Source organism: Thermobia domestica, chromosome 7 (genome assembly GCF_964235325.1).
Source record: "Thermobia domestica chromosome 7, izTheDome1.hap1.1, whole genome shotgun sequence".
In the NCBI taxonomy this organism is placed as follows: domain Eukaryota; kingdom Metazoa; phylum Arthropoda; class Insecta; order Zygentoma; family Lepismatidae; genus Thermobia; species Thermobia domestica.
This window is the reverse complement of record NC_137460.1, coordinates 208,587,753-208,598,104: the sequence shown is the minus strand read 5'-3', so window position 1 is coordinate 208,598,104 and position 10,352 is coordinate 208,587,753.

Sequence of the window (10,352 nt, the reverse complement as noted above, 5' to 3'; positions counted from 1 at the left end):
CATCAGAAAATCTGCTGTAATAAAAAATACACTTAGCATTGTTGTCATCATAAATGTATGTTTAATTGTCCAATACCGATAGATATTTTTGTAATCGGAACACCATATGGAATGCGGAATATCATGCTTTTCTTGCGGGTATTCCATATTGCCCTCCACGCCACCTTGGAAACGAAAGAGCTGTTAAACGCATTCGAAGGCGTAGAGGATAATGACGCTTATAAAACTACCTCTGTATATCCAACGTCATAGTAAATAAAGAATTGTTGTTCTATTACATTTCAATAGGAAAATACAGGCTGTAAACCACTCATCTGTAAAAGTATTCCTGAATAAGAAATCAGATTTTTACGTCTACCAACACAACGAATGTCACAATCACATGGAGACTGATTGTAGAGCATCATGGGGACGTGAGGTAGTAGTTTCTTTCCTCTCCGCTTGGAAGCAACACATCACAGGCGAGATAATTAGGTATTCCATATTATTCGACTATTCCATAATACCCGAACTTCCTCTACTTATATACATATATGAAAAGATGGGTCACCTTCAGACTTTCAAAAATTTCCCCCGACCTCAGTTTTCAAGATACAAGAACGAAATTTTGCGCACGTATTATGTATATAACAAATTTTTTTTAAAGATTCAGATCCCTACATGAACCCAGGCCCGGGCCAGACGGGCACAAAAATTTCGATTTGTTTCGAAAAATCTCATGTTTCTTTTTTTTTCAATTTTCTTATTTCTGGTGTATAATACGGACAAGAGAGTGGTACCGTTGGAAAGTATGAGCAATCCTGAGAAAAACGAGGTATGAACAACGGTCCTACGATAAATAGTAAGGAAGCAGTAGCTGTTTGAGTGAAAGTCTAAAATTTACCTCAAAGAGTGGAAATACTAAAAAGGTTAAACGTCGATTTGAAAACGGTGCTTTTTATCGAATAAGAAGGCTATTCCTAATATTGAATTAAAGGCTCGATGTAATTTATGACAGAAATTATTGCTCCTCTTTGGTAATTCTTCCTCAACTGGATTATATTGGGGGGGCGAGGACCCCACCTTTAAATATTGGGGGGGCCAAAAGTGCCCTGCCCCCCCAAAGTCGGCGCCTATGATCGGGGTAGTTATCAACAAAAATGCATTGTACATAGTTTCCAGTAATATAACTGTTTTGTTCATCCACGAGATAATTTGCAGCATCTGTGCTGTAGGTAGTGTGCTATATTACGAACTGAAAGATCAACATCATTCAAATATCACATTCACTATGCTTTATATATATATATACAAACTCGTATTACTTCCGTGAAATTCATATAATTATATTAAATTTTGACAAAATGGTCGTATGGTATTTTGTGAGCTGGTCAATGATATCGGCAGAGAACTGGGTTTATAAATCTATCAGTTGGTATGACTCAAGCGGCTTGTAACTGCTAAGAAAAGTTACCCCCCAAAATATTCACCTGTTTTTCGAAATAAAGTAATTAGCATGAAAAGGGTGTAAAGTGTGAAGTATTTTTATAATTGAGTATGTAGGGAAACTGCATGGTACGAATGGATTTTTAGGTATATTGTACTCACCTCACGGACCTCGTTTTTGACAGCATCGACCAAAGCATGAAGACCGGCAAATAATAGTTAAAAACCACAATGTAGTGTATTATAGTTTGTGACCTCGGTTCCAGATAAAAAACTGAGAAATGGAGAATTTTAACGTGTAGCAAAATATTCCTCACCAGAAAACTCCCACTTCCTACCTCAAATCGCCTCCGAATTTGCACCAAGCATGGCGAGCATATATAAAACACAACCGGATGTTTTTGTTTCTCAATATAAGGTAGTATTTAGCTGAAGTAACTGATTGCAAATAAGAATTTTGAAAATGAATCCTGTATCGTGCAGATGCTATGCAACCAGTTTGTGTGAGTGATGACTGGGTCGCTTCTCGATCAAGTGTGTGTCTATACGCCAGATATTGGCACACGTTTGTTTCTGGATGCATGTTCTGATAGTTCGGGGGAAAAGCTTCCGGGTGTGTTCTATCTGCTTGATGCGAAATCAGGTTGACTTGAGATATGAAGAAGGCAGAGTTCAAAATTTTGATATTTTCTTCCATTTTCGCACGATTTTCAAACTAAAAAAAAATGGTGGGAAGCGTTGTGAATAGGCTTCAGATACTGGCATCTGGTACTAAGTATTTTTATATATACACAACAACTTACTTTTCTCAACTTCTTTTTTCTATAAAACAGTTTGTTAATCTCCTTATGAATTCTGTAATATGATCACTGAGTATTGTTATAGTTTGTAGTACATTGTCATTCTAAAGTCAAAATCAAGCAATAAATATATAATGCCCTTTATTTACCGTATAGTATTTTTTTAATGTTTCATCCTAATCTTCTTAGTTATTTTTATCTGCTTGTTCTCACACATTCTAATGCGGTTGTGCCATTACCATGATTTTTACTGTTTTTTTTTCGACATGATAATTTAGAAAAGGCTTAATCCTTTGTTCTTGGGGCCATCTGGATGCCGCCATGTTTGTTTATGCATTTGGAAGTGTCTGTTTTCCCTTGTGCATTATCTTCGAGTATAATGTGTTGTTATTGGATAATTTGTCGTCAATTGCTACTTTGCTGAGTGATTGTGCAGCCGACTTTGTAAAATTTTGGATTAAAATGTACAGGCCAAATTCGTTAAAAGGTCAAATTTATTAGATTTGTTTCAATGACTCGCTTTTAAGTCGAAATCTCCCTACGAGGAACCAGAGAAACTTTCTGTGTCCATTACAAGAGTAAGTGATGGAATAAACGTTGATGTAACCTTCAGAAATATTCAGGTTTAGGCGTTTTCTATTTTTTTTAAGTATTTATGTATACACATATATAAATTAAATGACGTTAAAATAGTCGTTAATAAGTTACTTCTTATTTTATGAACAAGAAAAGTGCAGCTGGAAGGTAGCAAACTATCTTCTATATTTGCTCTCTTCAAAAGGATGTGGGCTGATAAGGGTCATTTTTCGCCCATCGAACACCGGAAAAATGTAAAGTGTCTATAGAGGCTAGATACATTCTGTTCTCTCATAAGTCGAAAGACACACTACAGAAATAAATTGATCCTCATATCAAAACTTACACAGCGTCATATTATTATGAGTTTGGTTTATTTAGGTTCATCGAATCCTTCTTACTACAAGCCTATGTCAACGACAGCAAACATTGTCAAAATGACGCAAAACTACTTTTTGGGCACTAATTTCTATGACTTATTTTCTTTCTCACATATCTAATATATTCACATACAAAACATATCTTCCAATATACAGACATTGCAAACTTGTCTGAATCGGACTCTTCATTTTTCCGGTATTCGATGGGCGAAAAATTACCCTTATCAGCCCATGTCGTTTGATATTTTTATATAGTTGTACTAGTTTCAAGACAATTGCTGCAAATTTTGATTAAGATATGTAGAAAAATTCTGAAACTAGTGAGGTACAAGTCAGAATATAAACTGCTTGGGATCTAAAATCTATTAAAGCATACGAAACACAATGTCTCATTCCGATTACATTTAGACAGAACCTGGAAATAATGAAAAATATCTTCTAAACCTCACAGGTGATTACTCCATGTATGCAACCGGAATGGTAGATTGTGTTTTCTGATTTAATAATATTAAATCGCAAGCAGTTATTATTTTGACTTAAACCTCGATCACTAGTTTCAGAATTTTGATACATATTTTAGCCTTATACCAAATTTGCAACAAACAATACCTTATAAATTTGCTACAAACAATACCTTATAAATTTGCTACAAACAATACCTTATAAATTTGCTACAAACATTACCTTCTAAATTTGCTACAAACATTACCTTCTAAATTTGCTACAAACATTACCTTCTAAATTTGCTACAAACATTACCTTCTAAATTTGCTACAAATATTACCTTATTAATTTGCACCAAATATTACTTTATAAATTTGCAGCAAACATTACCTGATACATTTGCAGCAAACATGATCTTGCGATCGTAAAAACACTTTCTGCAATGTTGCTGCAAACCTTTTAATATTTTTACCAAACTTATCAGCTCATTTTCGGAAATTTTGTCAAAGAAAATTTGCACAAAATATTTGCAGCAAAGTCCTGGCAAACTTTCTTGCTGTGCAGTCGCAAACATTTCGTTTGTATTGGCAGATGTTTTCGTTTTCTGAGGCAACTTTGCTGCAAACTCAGCCAGCGTCAACTTCGTTATTTGCATTGAACTTTCGGCAAATTTTATCATTTGAAAAGGCAAGTTTTTTGCAAACTTTTTAGTTTGCCTCTGCAAATTTTTAAACATTTTAAAAAACTTTTCTGTGCTATCTTGGTAATGATTTTCGCCAAGCGACGTATAAATTTTTCGCTTATAAATTCAAGGGGACCGTCAGAATTAATTGTCGAAAAATTACAATTCTTTTACGATTTGCGTATTTATACTGATTCCTGATGTGTGGATAAGAAGCCCAAAAAATACAAACCAATCTGTGTTACGGGGCTACTAAAAAGCACGAATGCCATCTAACCGAGTCAGGGAGGGTGAAGGCGGGGGCCGAGGGGATGCTTCCGAAGGGAGTAGGCACGTACATTTCTATTTTGGTGACGGGATAATTGCGCGTATATTACCATTTTAATGACATATTTACGGTTTTTTTTTCAGGAGAGAAGGGCTTGGCTAACTTTGTTCCCCAAGATAATTCATTTACTTTAATATAGTAAGTACAATTTCAAGGGGCTTAAGCCCGGAAGCCCCCCTTAAATACACCACTGGGTTATAATAATTCTTGGGTTCTCTCGAGCAGACTTTTACGCCGAGAATAAAATTTATAGATAAAATATGATGTGAAATATTTTTCGTGAAGGAATGAGAGTGTTAATGTAAGTTATTTCTATCATTGCACAGCTTATTGAAATGGATTTTGAATAGAATAGAATAGAATAGAATAGAATAGAATAGAATAGAATACTTTATTAGTCATTAGACAACATAGTTGCAATAGACTTCGTCCAGAATAGTATTTAAATTGTAAAAATTATTGAAATGTAACAAAAAAAGAAACTATGGCTATTACTAATTGACAGTTAATAACTAATTGAAGTTATTAATTCTTCTGATAATTCGTCTTAATGAATCGAACGAATCATCCTTCTGAATGCAAATAGGATAGAAGTAAGCGGCGGGAATTTCCGGTTCATACGTGAGTTGTGAACATCTGCGATGGCCGTAATGTAAACTTTTTTTTAAGAATTGTGTAATAAAGAGAGAAGAATTATAAAGTTTCTACATAGTCATGGTATGGTGAAGCGCGTAAAATCAACTGCGCAAAGTGTGGAAAAGATTTATTCAAGAAGAAAAATTCAGAACAGAGGCAATAGCCCTACATACACTATTTTCTGTCGTAAAGGTAAGAAAGAAAGGCGGTGTAACACTCATGTATTAGCTGTGAAAGGTATTTTTTTTTTTAGGATCGAAATTAAGTGTTTTTGTAGATAAGAATAATTACAAATATTGTAAATGTTTTTGCACCATCCTCGTTTATGCGTACCCCCCTGCCTTGTCGCTGACGTGCCTGCTCGCTACGCTGTCGCTCGGGCCCCCTGCTGTGCTTCTGCTCTGACTCAGATAGCATGCGTGCTTTTTTATTGGCCACTTAACAGAAGTTGTTTCGCTTTTTCTTTTAGAGCTCCTCATTTAGTACATAGGGGGGGCGCGGTTGCTCAGTGATAGAGCGTTCACCTCCGGTGCTTGGGGTCCCTGGTTCGATCCCAGCTCGTGCCGTGTGGACTTTCTCGGGGTTCTCCCGTTTCCTCCCACTTTCTTCATTTCTCATTATCACCGTCTCCTTTAGCCTAACCGGCATGACCGTGGGATATTAAACTTAAGGATTTCTTTTCGTTTAGTGCGTGTTCTGCAAAAAGAAACCGGAAAATGCAAGAAATGCGTCAAAATTTGGTAAAAGTCTGCTTGAGTATTACCTAATTCTGCCTGCAGGTTTACTATTGGCGTGCCGCTCGAAATAATTGTTGAAAAATTATAATTCTTTCGCTAATTTTCTTATTTTCTCTTAAATGGTTTGCGGCAGGCGACATGTAAATATTTCACCTGGCATATATAAAATTAAAGGGGGCCATCAGACTAGATTTGCCGAAAGATTACAATTATTCTTTTGCGATTTGCGTATATATATATTTATATACGTATATATATATATATATATATATATATATATATATATATATATATATATATATATGTGTGTGTGTGTGTGTGTGTGTGTATTGTATTGTGTGGTTCTTATTAGATTTTGGATTTTCCTTGGGCGAATTAGTTGCTTTCGCGCTAAGATATACAACATTCAACGTAAGACCCGGGGGCGCGGTGGCTCAGTGGTAGAGCGTTCACCTCCAGTGCTTGGGGTCCCTGGTTCGATTCCAGCTCGCGCCGTGTGGACTTTGTGGTGGCAAATACCGTGCTCGTGGGTTTTCTCGGGGTTCTCCCGTTTCCTCCCACTTTCTTCATTCCACCATTTCACTCATTTCTCATTATCACCATCTCCTTTAGCCTAACCGCATAACCGTGGGACGTTAAACTTAAAGATTCCATTTTTTTCAACGTAAGACCTTTATAAAGTTCTGAATGCACTGAATGCATTAAAAAAGCCGTACCTTTGATTCAGAGTGGAAAGAATCATAGAAGTTGTCATTTGAAGAGGGATACACTATGTTTAAATTCGTGTAAAAAAAATTCTGGCGCCCTTTTTATTTTTTCTTCGCTTTAAATACATACTATTGTGCCATGAATACTTCTCAGAATCATCTTCCTGTAAACTTTATTTCCCAAAAGCATGTACTACAAGCGCTGTTATAACATTTAAAACACTTTGAAAATCCTTATTTTAGCAAAATGCGCAATTGTCCCATCTTCAAGTGACATGTTCCATTTAAGTGTCCGTGGAAGAGAGAGTTGAACATGTATAGAGTATATTTGAAGGGTAAGGGGAAAATAGAAGGAATGTCACAAAATTGTATTTTTGAGAAAACTGTGTTTTAATATTGAAAACCTCGTAAAAAGGCATAGGCTTAATCAAATCTTTTGCCTGTTTTTACATAGATATTTTTACATCTACGTATGCATATATATATATATATATATATATATATATATATATATATATATATATATATATATATATATATATATATATATATATATATATATACAGGCAAATAGTACCAAAAGTCACCATCACATAGGACAAAGTACCCAATAAAGCACACACATGGACATTCCTTGTTTTTTCCCCTTACCTTTCATTTCATCCTTTTACTGAATTGTTCTGTCATGTTGGTAGTTTTCTTGAGTATTTCATGATTCATTCCTATATTCGTGATTTTTTTGTATTCTTTGCAATGCAACGTTATCAAAATTATTCATTTGTATAAGGCAAAATAATATGTATGGCCTGCTCCGTGGGGAAAGAAATCAAGCAAGGTAGCGGTCATCAAGGCCTTAGTAACCACCTCGGCATTCACCTGGTACGACTGAGGAAAAAAGGATGATCGAGTCCAGATTTTGGATCAGAGCATTCGGAATGAGACGCTAGTTCTTCATCAACTCAAATGCTGCCACATGTTTTCAAATTATTATTATTTTTTTTAATATTAGGTTTAATATTTATAAGATGCTATACTTTTTAAAAATAAATGTGTGACCGCTTCAACATGTTACAACGTCCGTAATTAAGCTACAGTCTAAAGTAAGTTATGTCACTTTCAGCTGTAGCTGTTGTCTTTCTTGCCATTTACATTTTCTTCAGGATGTTACTTTTGTAACACAATATTGTCTTCACAAGCTGCTGTAGGTCCTACACAAACATTTTAAATATTTTTGTAAGTTTAAGATGTAATAATTGATCTTTAATCATTCCCTGCTGTTATTATGTTATTAAACGCTGCCTATTATTTTTATTTTCAGAAACTGTGTAACACAAGAGAAACGTAAACGTAACTAACGATGAGATATCGTAGATTATTGGGATTTGGCTTCAGCATGTCATACAGAGACGAACAAGAAGATCAGTTAAGAATTCAGCTGCAGTTCCACAGAACTTTAACTGACAATTCGCAGCGTCGAATTTATAGTTAGTTGTGGTAATCAAAAGTGACATTATAAAGAAGCAAATACGTTTTCTGGTTATTCAACAATGTGATATTTCTTGAAAGTTGCAAAAAGTGACATTTCGTGAAAAGATCTATTCCCCATGCGCCGTAGATTTGTAGAACATATTTTCAGCAACATACATAAATATTGTTGTTGATTTTTTTAAATTAGTGTCAGTGACATAATTTTCTAGAACAAGTGTTTACAAGTTAAAATGTGAATTTCTGATATTTGAGAAGATTGTTCTTAATGTATAGAAACAAATAATACGAGCACCATGAAGATGCTACTGAAGAGTATTTAAATAAATAATGCCAGAATAGTGTACATTTATGTTTTTATTTAACTACTAACCGATATAAACTTATATAGATGTATATTTATTATAGTGTACAGTGTAAATTATAACTACATAATGTTAGCTTGCTCTCATAATTTTAAGCTGCTTTTATTATTATTATTATTATTATTATTATTATTATTATTATTAACTCAAAATCTTATTTACACACAGAATGCTTCTGGGTGTTCCACTGCTACTACTGGTATGTGGCCACGCCGTCTATGTATGTTGGGGTGTCTTATGTGATGTTGCGAGGTTCAGACTGCAAATTAGAGCCTTCACAATCATCGCGTGCCAGTTTACAAAGCGGCTATATTGGATTTATTATTTTTAAGATAGGAAAAGGATTGCCAACAATTGTTTCTTGAAATGGATGTCTAAACTTCAATCCTTTTCGTATTTAAAAAAAAATCCAATACAGCCGCTTTCAAAACTGGCAGGCGACGATTGTGAACACACTGATGTGCAGTTTGAATGTCGTAAGTCACATAAGACATATATGCACGGCGTGTCCACATACCAGTAGTACCAGTGAAACACCCAGAAACATTTTGTGTGTAAATAAGATTTTGAGTTTAAAAAAATGCTTAAAATTATGAGAGCAAGTTAACATTATGTAGTTATAATTTACACTGTTTATTATTATTATAATTATTATTATTATTAGTAGTAGTAGTAGTAGTAGTATTTTATTTTTATTTTGTTTTTAGTTATTTATCTATTTTTTTGGTCTGAGTCTGTGGGCCGCAATGGTTCCTCGTCATGAAGACAGAGTGAGGCAAAGACGTCTGAGCAGGTAAAATTGTACAGAAGAATCTTGTTTTCTTCCAGCTGCTATGTCACAGCCTGGCCGCCTTGTTTTCAACCCACTATTTGTTCCCAGCAATAAGCCGTTATACCGTATATGCAGAGTGACGCAAAAGTCCGGAGCCCGTAGGCCAACTCGGTTACTATTGCAGGTATGGAAACACGGTAAGATATGTAAGGACTCTTTAAATTCCAGCAACACTTTTGTTTTTGTACTAGTGTACCGCTCAATAAAGAAAATGCGTTACCATACATCATGTCGGGCTACACGAATGAAAGAATGTGTGGTTTGAAATTAGCTACACCGAGAAGAATTGAAAGGAGACACAGTGAAGGATAAACATGAAAAAGCAACATCCACGCCAGAGGCGTAGCAACCACGGTGTTGGGGGTGGGAGCAGATACGAAGGACGCGAAATTGGGTCTTGCACTATATTTTTCATTGTGTCTTTCCGTTCCCTTTGGTCCAAATAATTTCAAACCACACTTTCTTTCATTCGGTGTTGTCCAACAGTGGCAGCGTTGTACTTTTCGTTACTATTGGGCGGTATACTAATATAAAAACAAAACTTGCTGCATTTTAAAAATTTCCTTCTGTATCTTACCTTGTTTTCGTATCTGCAGTAGTAACCGAATTGGCCTATGGGCTTTGGGTTCTATCATGTACAGAAAATATTCTGTAAATATTTTGTCATGTACAGAAAATATTCCCTAAATATTTTGTCATGCACAGAAACTGTTCTCTAAATATTTTCTGTGATGTACAAAAAATATTCACTAAATTTATTTTGTCATGTAAAGAAAATATTTTGGCACATGTAGGAAAATATTGTTTGCGTTATTGGTAAATAATTTTAAAATATTCCATGAGAAACATTTTAAAAACCATTCCGTTAACATTGTATAAAACGTTTCAAATACTTTTTCAGTAATGTTTGGAAATCTTACAGGAAACATTCTTAGGAAAACTTTTCTAACGGCGT